General features: G+C 39.7%; 1 protein-coding gene across 3 annotated transcripts in view; it reads right to left on the reverse strand.

Annotated features, from left to right (window-relative positions):
- CTCF (CCCTC-binding factor) overlaps positions 1-12473 on the reverse strand; it is a 42261-nt gene extending 29788 nt beyond the window's left edge. For 2 of the 3 annotated variants that reach the window (XM_051975010.1, XM_051975011.1), the window contains exons 1-2: positions 12372-12473; positions 3183-3303 (exon numbers count right to left, since the gene is read on the reverse strand). The gene's annotated coding sequence lies outside the window, so the exon portion shown is untranslated. The remainder of the gene's footprint in view (positions 1-3182; positions 3304-12371) is intronic. The other variant, XM_051975009.1, reaches the window with a different exon arrangement.
- Positions 12474-12823: the final 350 nt, after the last annotated feature.

Consider the following 12823-nt stretch of genomic DNA (forward strand, 5'->3'; position numbering starts at 1 on the left):
ACAGAAAGGCAAAAACAGTCTTTGTTTTCAAGACGTTAACAATCAGATGGCTGCCTCAGGAAAACTATTCAAACAAGATATGTACAGGATAAATTAGAGATAATCAATAGAAGAAAGGCTTCCTGTAAAATTTACCAAATATGAAAAAAGGCAAGAAACCAAGAGATGAAAAGAAGGAGAATTCTAGGAATTGGCAACAGCAAGTGAAAATACATGGAGGCAGGAGAAGGAGTATGTTGTGTAAATAATAGATCTCGGGCATAATCCCATGTTTCAATAATTTCCTCCCTCTACCATTTCTAATTTTTTTTTTAATTAAATTCTTCCAACCTGTTCAAAGAAAGAGAACTTACTTAAGCAAATATAAATTTTGAGAGTTCATACACAAAATTCTCAAGCAAACTTTCACAACTCTACAAATGGATGAAACTTGAAAAAATTTCTCTTGTTGAGATGTTTATACTAGTTATTAATTCTGTTATAAAAGAAAGCAAGAAGATCACAGATTCCTAAGTTTGACAGAATTGAGTTTGTTTCCCAATGAGGAAACTTGTATCAAGAAGTTAAATGACTTCTTCAAGGTAACAAGTAATAGTTAAAACAACAACAACCGTCTTAATCCCTTTTAAATAGCACTTAAAGGTTTACAAGATCTTGAAGTATTATTATACTATGGATTAGAAGCTAAGGGCCTAGGAAGTTAAACAGCTTGGGCCGATTATAGGGCTGAAAAAGGACTCAAGTCACTGTTATGGGGGTTGGGGACAAGCCTTGGACCACCTCAGTTTTCTCATCTGTAAAATGAGAAGGATGACCTCTGAATAACTTTCAGTTCTAAACTTGTAATCCTATATCTGAGAACCCAGTAATTTAAATAAAAAAATACAAAACTTTGCCATATGGCTTCTGGCAGAACTGCCATTAAGCCTCTTCTACTATTCGATTAATAGGGATGGACACTAGGCTTAGAAGGGAGTCAACTCCTACCCTTACAGGTCTGCATTTTTTTTTTTTTTTTTTTTTTTTTTGCAATTTGAGCTCTCAGAGTCAGTTGACTAGGGCTCAGGGTCACACATCCTGTATGTACCAGAGGGGAGGCTCAAACCCAGTCTTCCTAGTCTATCTATGTCTTGTTTATTGTCTTCTCAATGACTTGAATAATGAGTTCCTAAAGTCCAAGTCTTCGCTCATGAAGCTGGCTCATCTAGTGGTTTCTCTTAAATAAGCGTATTAACATGCATTTTCTAGCCACTTATCCAATAAAACTTTCAGGATACAAGTTACAAATTATTTCTGGAGCTACCCAATTCTAATCCAGATAGTTTCTCCTCAAACCAATAAGGGAGCAAAATTTCAGTCTGGAAAACAAATAGTTGCAGAGAGAATATCAAAATTACACCTGTATTCTTCTTTCCCTCCCCGCCTTAATTAATATAACTCTAAGTTAAAAAAAATAGCAAATCTATTAATATTTGTATATATAATCTTATTTGGGAACAGTCCACCTTAAACAAAATTTTTATCTTCCTCGCTAATAGCTGCTACCATATAAATAACATTCTACCTAAGTTCTGTACTCTAGGTTCAACATGGGAACAGGAATTTCTTAAAAGGCTGTGCCAGAGAAGCCCAAATCCTAGCAGGTTCTACCAAATAGGAAAGGACATGGGTGGGATACTAGACGGTCATTCTAGGACAAATGGCACAATCAACTGTAATCCCTGATTCCTAAGTGTGTGACTATAGATTGATCTCTCTGCCTTTCATTTGGCTTAACAAAGAAAAGTTTGTTTAAACCTTTGATAAACTTTTTAGTTACTTTAAGTCACTGAATTTCAGAGATGGAAGGCACCCAGTCCAAAAGAGAATGATTCTCCTAACAAACTAACAGACAGCTTTTGCCTAAAGATTTCCAGCAAAGAAGATTCATTTTCTCTTAGGGTAGCCTAACCCCCATTAAGCCCAAATTTGTCTCTTTGTAACTTCTACCCATTACACTTGCCCAACAAAAAAGATCTGATGATGAATCTTGGAGGGGATGCGGGAAACCTGGGACACTGATGCATTGTTGGTGGAGTTGCAAATGAATCCAACCATTCTGGAGAGCAATTTGGAATTATGCCCCAAAAGTTATCAAACTCTGCATAACCTTTGATGGAGCAGTTTGGGCTTATATCCCAAAGAGTTATTAAAGAAGGGAAAGGGACCTGCAGGTGCCAAAATGTTTGTGGCAGCCCTTTTTTGAGGTGGCTAGAAACTGGAAAATGAATGGATGCCCATCAACTGGAGAATGATTGGATAAATTGTGGTATATGAATATCATAGAATATTATTGTTCTATAAGAGATGACCAACAGGAAGAATACAGAGAGGCTTGGAAAGACTTATATGAACTGATGCTAAGTGAAATGAGCAGGACCAAGAGATCATTATGTACTTCAACAACAATACTGTTTGAGTATGTATTCTAATGAAAATGGATATCTTCAACAAAGAGAAGATCTAATTCAGTTCCAATTGATTAATGATGGACAGAATCAGCTACAGCCAGAGAAGGAACACTGGGAAATGAGTGTGAATGGTTTACACTTTTGTTTTTCTTCCCAGGTTATTTTTACCTTCTGAATCCAATTCTTCCTGTGCAACAAGAGAACTGTTCAGTTCTGCACACATATATTGCATCTAGGATATACTATAACATATTTAACATGTATAAGACTGCTTGCCATCTAGGGAAGGGGATGGAGGGAAGGGAAAAGTCGGAACAGAAGTGAGTGCAAGGGATAATGTTGTAAAAAATTACCCATACATATGTACTGTCAATAAAAAGTTATTTTTAAAAAAGGTTTGATACCTTTTTCATGACTGTGTTTAAGTTTAAAGACAGTTATTAGTCTCCACTAAACATGTAGTAAGATTGTACAACTGGCATGTTAGAAACAAGACCCAAACCCATGAATTCAGAGAACACAGCAAATATTGAAGTAGCAAGTGACATTAGTACTTCTTTCAATATTCCTAATGCAAAAAGAGCTCTGATGACTCTATGAAATAATTTCATAAGTGGATAATCACCATGATTTCAAGAGTTAAAATTACAATATATCTATATCTGGAAAAGGATAAAAAGGAAACAACCTGTATTACATCTATCTCTGAGATCAAGAAATGAAAACATTTACCTTTCTGTGCCTGCAAAGTCAGCTTGTGAGAAGGGAAACAGTATCCAGGTTTTTGACTCCAAGTCCTCAATGATTAGTTCACTACAACATCTTGACCCTCTGCTGAAGATCAACATTCATTCTAAAAGAATAAAGTACAAATTATTGTTCAACAGAACAAAAATGTACATCTATTACCAATGGTAATATAGGTTTTCATGGCTATTTTGTTAATAATATATTTGATTCTATTCTCCAGAAAACCAAATAGCAAAAATGTTAACTGTGCTAATGACAGAGAAACCCTCAGCAAAAAATCTGAAATATCATGAGCTGACCACTCCCAAGTTATACGTTAATGGAATCAGAATAGTTTTAGCCAAAAGCTATACTTATCTCTGAATTTATATAAGGAAAAAGTACATAAAGAAATTGTCATGTAAAACTAAACTCCACAAATTACCAAAACCTCGAAAAACTAAGTTGATACAGTACTAATTAAGATAGAAAAGGAAAAAATTCAAATGACAGTGAAATTAACAAAAGGATTATTAAAAGGATAATTAGCCAGAATAAGGAGGATCATTTTCCAATTTCTTGATGCCTCCCCCAATCCCATTCATAGGTCCATAGATTCTTGCCCTGAATATTGAGCTCTAAGAGATGAGTTTTCTGTAATGCTCTGAATTTCTAGTTCCTTTTAATGTGCTGTCTTCCTCCATTAGAAGTCAAGCTTGAAGGTAGTGGATAGTCTCCCTTGCTTTTTATTTGCATTTGTATACACTTGGCTCAGTGCCTGGCATATAACTATTTTAATAAATACTTAAAAACATAGATATGTACATATAGAAGTTTTTGATGAAAAGCATCAAGAACAGATTCTTACAAATTTTTGTAACTAAAACAAAAAAACCTAATGTGAGATGACTGACAAAAAGCCCTATCTTTGGGTTCTATAATGTGTATTCCACATGATATTCATTGAAATCATCAGTTAATTCCTAGAAAGACATCAAGCCAAGTTATGAAGAAGGCACTGCTATCAAGTAGTGGTTTTTAAAAATCAAATATAATACTTCATGGAGTTATTGTGACAATCAAATAAATATCAAGTGCTGCAAAAAAGCATGACATAAATTACTTAAATCTGAAAACATCACCATGGGGGGCAATATACTGATTCCAAGAAAACTGTCATCACTCAGAATTCTCTTTAAATCTTCCAAAGCTCATGGAAGATTCTTTTGAATATTGTCAACTGTCACAGAATGTTTTTCCTTTGAGGCCAAATTTACTTTTTTAGAAATAACCCAAAAAGATCAAAGCCAAGCATGGAAAAGAATCCTTGTTATCCTTGGTTTTGGTTGAAAACAAACCAAAAAAATACCCAACAAGACCATAATCATAAAAGACTTTTTTTTTAACAGCTTGTAAACAATTACAGTGGCATTCCAAACATGTTTGGGGGCAACAATGACCTCAAGGGAATACTGAATAAGCATTCAGTCTCTAACAGGTCAACATTCGTTTGGATAAGTTTGGTCTGTCATTGGTTTTTTGACTTTTATTTTCTTTACAGACCCAATTTCCTAAAAAAAAAAAAAAATTGAGAAAGATAACTGGCACTTTGCCTAGCATACTGAACGCTCTTGGAGAGGAAGACAAGGATAATAGTCATAAGATAAGAGAATCAAAAAACAAGTGGTCTAGAAATTAGAACACTATACTAGAACAATTCTTTTCCTGCCTTATTTATAAAATTCAACTTTATTCTTTTAAATTTCACTTTTTTCCCATTAACAAGCATTAATTTTCTCCAACTCTCCCAATTAAAAAATATGCTGTGTCAAACAAAACAAATTTTTGTACTGATCTTGTTCAAAAGCTGTCTTATTCTGCACTTTGAGTCTATCACTACTGTCAGGAAGTAGGAAGTATAGATAGCCTACTTCATCAGTTCTCTGGAATTACTGTTGGTTTTATGGATAAATCAGAATTAAGTCTTTCAAAGTTGTTTGTCTTAACAATATTATCATCATATAAAATGTCTTCCTAAATCTTTTCACTTCACTCTGAATCCACTCAGAACAAAATTTCTCAGATTTCTCAAACTACATTTCATCACTCCTAGGGCACGATATTACTTCTAATATATTCATATACCATAATTCATTCTTCTATTTCTTAAATAACTTTCCAACTTCTGGCATTTCAAAAAGGGTAACTGTTAAGTATATGTTAAGTATATAGGGAGTTTTTTAAAGTTGTTTTTCTTTGTTAATCTCTATGGAAATGTCAGTTGGCTGGTTAGTGGTATGTGGGGGGATGGGGGAGTGGGGAGTGGCACAGGGTTTGTGTAACTTAGTAACTTTTAGGGCAAAACTACAAATTGCTTTCTAGAATGGAAAAACCAATTCAAAGCCTTAGTTCTTCAGTCAAGAAATGTTTATTAAGCACCTACTGTGTTCCAGGCACAGTGTTAAGCACTAGGGATCCCAAGTGGCAAAAAGACAGTTAAAGACAGTTCCAACCCAGAACGGGCACACAATCAAGGGGGGTAGACAAGCAAATTCGTATAGACAATGTATATACATGAAAAATACATGTATTCCCCCAGTTGATAAATGGCCAAAAATATAGATGAGTTTTCAGAGAAACTAATCCAAGCTATAAAGCATATTTTAAAAATTCTGTAAATCAGCAATTAGAGAAGTACAAATTAATCAACACTAAGGTTCTGTCCCAAACAGAACAGGTTTGAGGCAAGGTATTAGAATTAAGAGGGGTTAGAAAAAGTTTCCAAAAAATGACCTGAAAGAAGATAGGTCAGTCATCAGGGAGAGAGGAAGAAGGTGAACATTAGGTGAACATTCTCAGTAGGAAGGATGGTTAAAAAGTCAGCTCCACTGGATCAAATAGTACCCAGGGGAGAATAAGGTATACGAAGACTGGGAAGACTTATGGGATAGGGTAAAAGTGGATTCTCTGGGCTATAAAGGGCTCTCTGAATGCCAAATAAGATGACTTTGTTTTTGATGAAATAACTGTAAAGTACTTATCACAGTGCCAAAAACATAGGAAGTGCTTTATAAATGCTAGCTATTATTATTTTTATCCCAGAAGCAAAAAGCTCTTAGAGCTTACTGAGTAGACAGGTAACTTAGTCATTCCAGCATTTAGGAAAATCACTTTGGAGACTAAATGGAAGATGTTTTGGAGTGAGGAGACTTAAGGCAGGTAGACGCACCAGCAGGCCGTTTCAATTATCCAAGTGTGAAGTGACAAGGGTCTGCAACGGGATGAAGACACCATAAGAGAGAAGGGCATATACTAGAGAGATGTTGCAAAGTTGAAACTAACCTTGGGCAACAGCTTGGAGGAGATATGTGGGTGTTTGAGAAACAGTAGAGTCCAGGGTGTGGACCTGAGATTATAAAACAGAGGAAATAGGAAGATGGTACTTACTGCCCTCAACAGTTTCAATGGCAATGGATTAATATGCTTTTTTTTCCCTCTTGCCATCTCTCTTAATATGTTATTTTTGTTTTCTATAACCTTTGCCAAATTGGGTTGGGACAGAACCTTGGTGTTGATTAATTTGTACTTCTCTAATTGATGATTTACAGAATTTTAAAAATATGCTTTATAGCTTGGATTTCTTTCTCTGACCACTTATCAACTGGGGAGATGGATATTGTTCTTATAAGTTTGAAACAATTCCTTATAGATCATAGAATTGAGACCTTTATTGGAAAAATTTTACTGCAAATTTTCTTTTAAAATTTCAGCTGCATTGATATTGTTTGTGCAAAAGTGGCTTAAAAAATTTTTTTTATGTAATAGTTTCCATTTTCTCTTCTGTGATTCCCTCTATTCTTTGTCTAGTAGGCAAACTCTTCAGATATGAAAGGAATTTCCTAGTTACTATTCATATTTTCTTCCTTGTTCTTTTTATGTGTTTATTACCTTCTATATTTATCCATTGAGCTCACCTATGACATAAGGTTTTGTTCTACCCTTAATTTCACTCTTTAACCTATCTGCTAATAATACTTGTTGCCAAAATCTCCTTCAAGAGGAAAACGGGGGATAAAGAAAAATGGGATAATGCAAAACAGACAAAAATATACCAGACTAAATCAGACCTCTGTATCTTTATCTATTGACATATAAATCAAGAAGAGGGTGTTGCAAATATGAGTTCATGATCCTAATATGGTAGTAGAGAGAACTACAAGATTCAGTCCTCCTGCACCTGGACTGTTTTGGGCAGAGTATCAATCTTCATTAGATGGAGAACATACTTTTCCTTCTAAGGATGTCTCAAATTTCACCCTTCTTGCCCTCCCAGCATGTGACACACTGGTGATCATGGTCCTTCTGCATATTCTCTTCCAGTTTCTGTGATACTGCTCTTGCCTAGTCCTTCGGCTACCTGACTGCTCAATCTCCTTTGCTAATTCTTCATCCATGTCTCACCCACTACTTATGAGTGTCTCCCAAGGCTCTGTCCTGGGAATCTCTTTTCTCTCTATGCTACTTCACTTGGATTCAATTATCATTTTTATGCAAAGAGACCAAGATCTATATGTATATTCAGTTGGGACTTGAAATTCTCAAATTCAAAGACATACATTTAAAAACAAAAACAAAAACAAAACATCCCTTATCATCCTTTCTACAAAAAGTACCTCTCTTCCACACTTCCCTATTCCTAGAAAAGGCACCCCCTAATCGTGTACTTTCAATGTCATCCTTAACTCTAATCTGTTTGTCAACTCATTTCTATTTTCACACCTTAAAGGACCTTCCTTTGAACTCAGTAGTTCAGGCCCTGTCACTAACTTGGACCTTTTGAAATAGTTTCCCAGCTGGTATTTCTCCGTCATTCTCCATTCAGTAACCATGCCAATTTTTATAAAGTACTGGTCTGACCATGTCATGAGCACCAGTTCATCCCTGTTACTTCTGATATCAAATATAAAAACCTTGTTTAGCACTTAAAGCTCTTCAAAAACTCAACCCTTCCCACTTCCCCAGTTTTCTTAGACCCAACTCTGGTCCCTTTGCACTTTCTCCTGACCAAGTCAATGTCTTTGGGCCCTAGTGGTCCCCAGAAGCCTGGAATCCTTCCCTTGTGCCCCACACTTTGGCCTCTTGGTTTCCCCATCTTCCTTCAAAATATAGCACCAAGTATCTCCATCAGCAGGAAGCTCTTCAGTACCTTCCTTACCTTCCTCTCCGCAAGTTTCAGATGGAGTGGGGGGTATCTACATAGCATCACCCACATAACAAATACTTCTGGAGGGAAGGACCCATTTTTTGTTTTCCTTTTGGATCTCTACAACTTAACACAGTACTTGGTACATAGTAAATGCTTAATAAATGCTTGCTGACTGCTTGAACTGAGGCCCATTTTCTTCAAAAATTGTAATTTTCTACTAATTAAAAACTGGGTATATAATATGTTGCTAGAGAAATTCAAAAAAGACATCAAAAAGGAGAAAAACTTCCTAACAAACAACAAAACTCAGGGTTTGAATGAGAAAGCTCAGAGAACAACATCCTTACTTTAGCCAGTGAGATAGTTCACAGTAGTGCTGGGCCTCGAGTCAGAAGATGTGAATTCAAATCCACCTTCAGACACTCTACCTCCCTTTGGGCAAATCACCTAACTGTCTACTACACACAATCAGGATAACAACGTACCACATGGCAGGGCTGTTATGAGGTTCAAATGGCACTGAATGGCACAGTGCCTGGCACATAATGGGTACAATATAAATGCTTATTCTCTTCCCCAGTCAGCACTGAAAAATTAAAATTAAAGGCCAGAGATTTACACCATGACAAAGAATTTCTTATCACACCCCTAATCAAGGGGAGGTAACTCAAAGATAAAAGAAAAATAGGTCATATAGATGTTAAAAAAAAATACCAATTAACAAGTCTATAAATATTCACCCAGAACCTTTTTAACTAATGCATTTCACAATAATATCCAGTATTCTTGGTCAGTCTTACCCCTTGAGTAGATTACAAACTTTCAGAAGGCACAGATGACATTCCTTATCTAAACAGTACATTTCTAACATAATACTCTATAAATCCTAAATGTCTTTCCCCTGGCATCAGAGCAAATATTAATTTCATTCTAATGATGGAAAGAAAGGTAAAGAGATTTATTCAACATCAAAGGAGCTAGTAAACAGAAGCATACGGAACACAGATTGAGGTATTTTAACTCCTGGTCCAGAATAGTTTTTTCCTGTTTGTTTTTGCATTGTTGACCTCATCTGGTCTTTAAATTAAGAACAGAGAATAGCAAACATAGTTATATGCTTTCATACTATGCCTACTTAAAAAGGACAGCATTGGGGTGGAGGGAGATGACTGAAGAGGAAGAGAGGTTAAATAAACAGTAATAGAAATAAAAATATATACACATCATAGGCAGAAGGATTAAGTGTATAAGTAGAGGGAAACTAGAGCTACCATTTCAGCAATGCCTCCAGAAATCTACTAAATGAGATGAAATGTGAACTACTAATTGCTCATTATTCATTCAGAAACGCTGCAATGAAAGGTACATAGTAACTTAAATGAGAAATTCTCTGGAAGAGTGACAAATGCACTTTTCTTTGAAAACAAAAGCAATTCATTATCTTGAAGATGGATAAAATAAAACTGAGAATAAGGTTAAGTAGATTCTTGCACTTCTGATGCAAAATATAAGAATGTTGGGGAAAAGGCCCAAGATGGAAATCCTCCACTTGATATATACCAGTTTATACTCGATTAAGTAGAATGCAAAGGGAGGATAAAAGAATCCTACATTCCCTTTGAGATAAATAGTAGTTCTAAGAAACTCAGAATCAATCTAAATTCTTCCAAGTTAATTTAGAGATGAAACAGTAATTAAAGATTTAAGGTGACAGTGTAGTGGAACACAGTAAATTATTATTTGCTACAAAATTGTAGTTGATCACAACCATTATTTTGCAAAGTAAAAATATTCCATACAATGATTAAATATGGGGAACAGAAAAATCATTGGAGATATAGTTCCTAGCCTCAGTGTAAGCTAAAGGAAGTTATTTAATCTGTATGAACCTTAATTTCCAGATATAAATGATAGTACCAACCTTGTAAGGACCATTAACCTACAACCCCCATTTTAGTTACTTTCACTCTCTCTGTCCACAATCAACTATCTGCCCGACTGTATAAGTGTTTACAAATTAAAAACACATTCTTAAAAAAAATACAATAAATTCTTATAAAATTATTTTTAAAATCCACTTTAAGTAGAAGGAATGTGAATTTTTCTAGTTAGTCATAATTAATCAAATTATAAATACTTTATAACTAAGTTTTTTGAGCTAATAAAAACGGCCAAAAAGACTTTAAAAAAAAATTTTTTTTAATGAATTAATTTTTTCTGAACTGATCTAGGTCCCAAACATAATTATCTACTGTTGTGCTGGGAAGTGTTCTTCACTTCCTCTAAAGTTGAAGAAAAAAAAAAAAAAGGAAATCTTTCTAAAGACAATGTTTCTCTCAGGTAATGAAAAAAGTGACAAGAAATAAGTTTACATGGAAAAGAAAAATGAGCTGTGGTGGTAGGGGAGAATAGAGTGGAAAATTTTACCTATGATATTTACTAGCTGTGTGATCTCTAAGAAATGGGAGCTCAGAGAATTATGTGTACAACGGGGTTAATACTGGCATTACTTCAGAAAACTGTCAGGAAAGCTCATTATACCTGTTGAGTTATTATTACAAGAATGGTGCTTGTAATTGAGAACTGAGCGATTCTAATTTTAGTCATCAAGATCAAATATTTAAAAATTCACATAGGAACAAACACAAGAACAATCTAAAAACCTAAATGCCAAGAAAAGGAGTGCAGTTCAAATGTCTTAGGCCACTAAGTGCTTCCAATTACTTTTACATGCTTAACAAGAACTCCAAATTCCGACCCCATATAAACATGTGTGGATCAGAAGCAAAGGATAAGCTTGCCTGATGACAAGTTGTCAAGAGCACAAGCATGAAACAGGTTTGAGGGTAAAAATGGGAAGAAAAAGCCCCCACAAGCTCCATCTACAAGATGCCCATTGGGCTACTTCCTGGAAACAAGTAACGAAGTTCAACCAAAGTGAAACAAGCTAGGCGTGGGTCGGGACGTCTGGGGCTCCCGCAGTGCCCGGATTCAGGGCTCCAGCACTGGGCTCACCCCGAGGATGAGCACAGAAATAAAGAACCCCGGGGGGGGGGAGGGGATTTGTGGGGAGGCGCGCGGGGGAACGGACCGACGTGTCATTGGTGTAGGGCATTCCTTCGTCCCGCGGGGTCTGGGGCCGGGGCTCTGCGCAGTGACCCCGCTCCCCCGCCCCGCGAGGCCCCCCGCCCCCGGGCACGGCCGCGTGGGTGCGGGGCGCGTGAGTGGCAGCAGCGTGGGGAGTCTTGCTCAGCCAGAGTGCAGAGGGAGCTCTCTCCAGCTCGCGGGGTCCCTCTGCTCGCAGCAGTAGCTGCAGCGCCGCCTCTGCCACTCTGGACCACACAGAGACGACGGCGGGCGGCGAAGCGGCGGCGGCGGCGGCAGCGCGGGTACAAGGCCGCCCCAGGCCCCCGGGGGCTGGCCGCCGGCCGGACTCCGGCGCTCCGCGTAGCCCCGAGTGAGCGGCGAGCCGACAGGCGGCCGTCGACTGGCGGCGCGGAGGCGGCCGGGCTGTGGAACGGGGCCGGCGAGGCGGCGGGGACGACGATTGCTGCGGCGGGGCTTGAGCACCCAGGAGGTTCCGGGGACACGGGGGCGGCGGGGCCAGCGTCGGGGCTGGGAGAAGGAGGGAGCGGGACGAAGCCCGGGGCGGACGAGCAAGGAGAGCGGCCGGGCCGGCCCGGGGCCGCCGAGCGGGCCAAGACAAAGGAAGGAAAATGGAGTCGGGGCCTGGAGGGCTCGGCCCCGCCCGGCCCTGGCCCCGGGCCTCGGGTCCCGCCGCGGCGGCGATGGCGGCGGCGACGGCGATGGCGGCAGGGAAATGGCGGCGGCCGGCGCCGCAGCAGGGACGATAGAGGGAGACAAACACCCCCCGGCGGCGGCGGCTGGTGCCGGGGCTGCAGCCAGCGCCAACCGGAGCGGCCCCATCGTGACACCTAGAGGCGGCCCGCGAAACCTCCCTGCAAACCCCGCGTTTCCCCCCTTACCTCCGCGCCGCGCCGCGCCACACCCCCCCGCGGCGCCCGCTCCTTCGCCTGCCCGGCCCGCTCCGGCCGTCCCGGCCGCCGTCTGGCCCGCTCCGGCCTCCCAGCCACCAGTCGCCGCCGCCGCCGCTCGGAAACAGGCAGCTCCGCGCACGGTTTAATCGCTCCACAGCCTCGGACACAAAATGGCGGCGGCGCGGCGCAGTGCGCCTGCGTCGGGGCTGCCGGTATTGCTGGAGCTGATAAGGGAAGCAGGGAGGGGAGGGGGGGAAGAGAGAAGAGCAGGCCGGGCGGCGGAGGGAGAAGAAGGGAGGGTGACGGACAGGGGAAGGGAGGAGGGGGGAGTAAAGGTGAGAAGAGGGAGGAGTGGCGCGGGGTATCATGGGAGGCGGCCTTAGGGCGCCAAGTTTCAAATGCAGGCGCGATGGCGTCATGGGGCACGCTGTGCGTCACGC

This window comes from Antechinus flavipes, chromosome 2, assembly GCF_016432865.1.
Source record: "Antechinus flavipes isolate AdamAnt ecotype Samford, QLD, Australia chromosome 2, AdamAnt_v2, whole genome shotgun sequence".
NCBI classification, from domain to species: domain Eukaryota; kingdom Metazoa; phylum Chordata; class Mammalia; order Dasyuromorphia; family Dasyuridae; genus Antechinus; species Antechinus flavipes.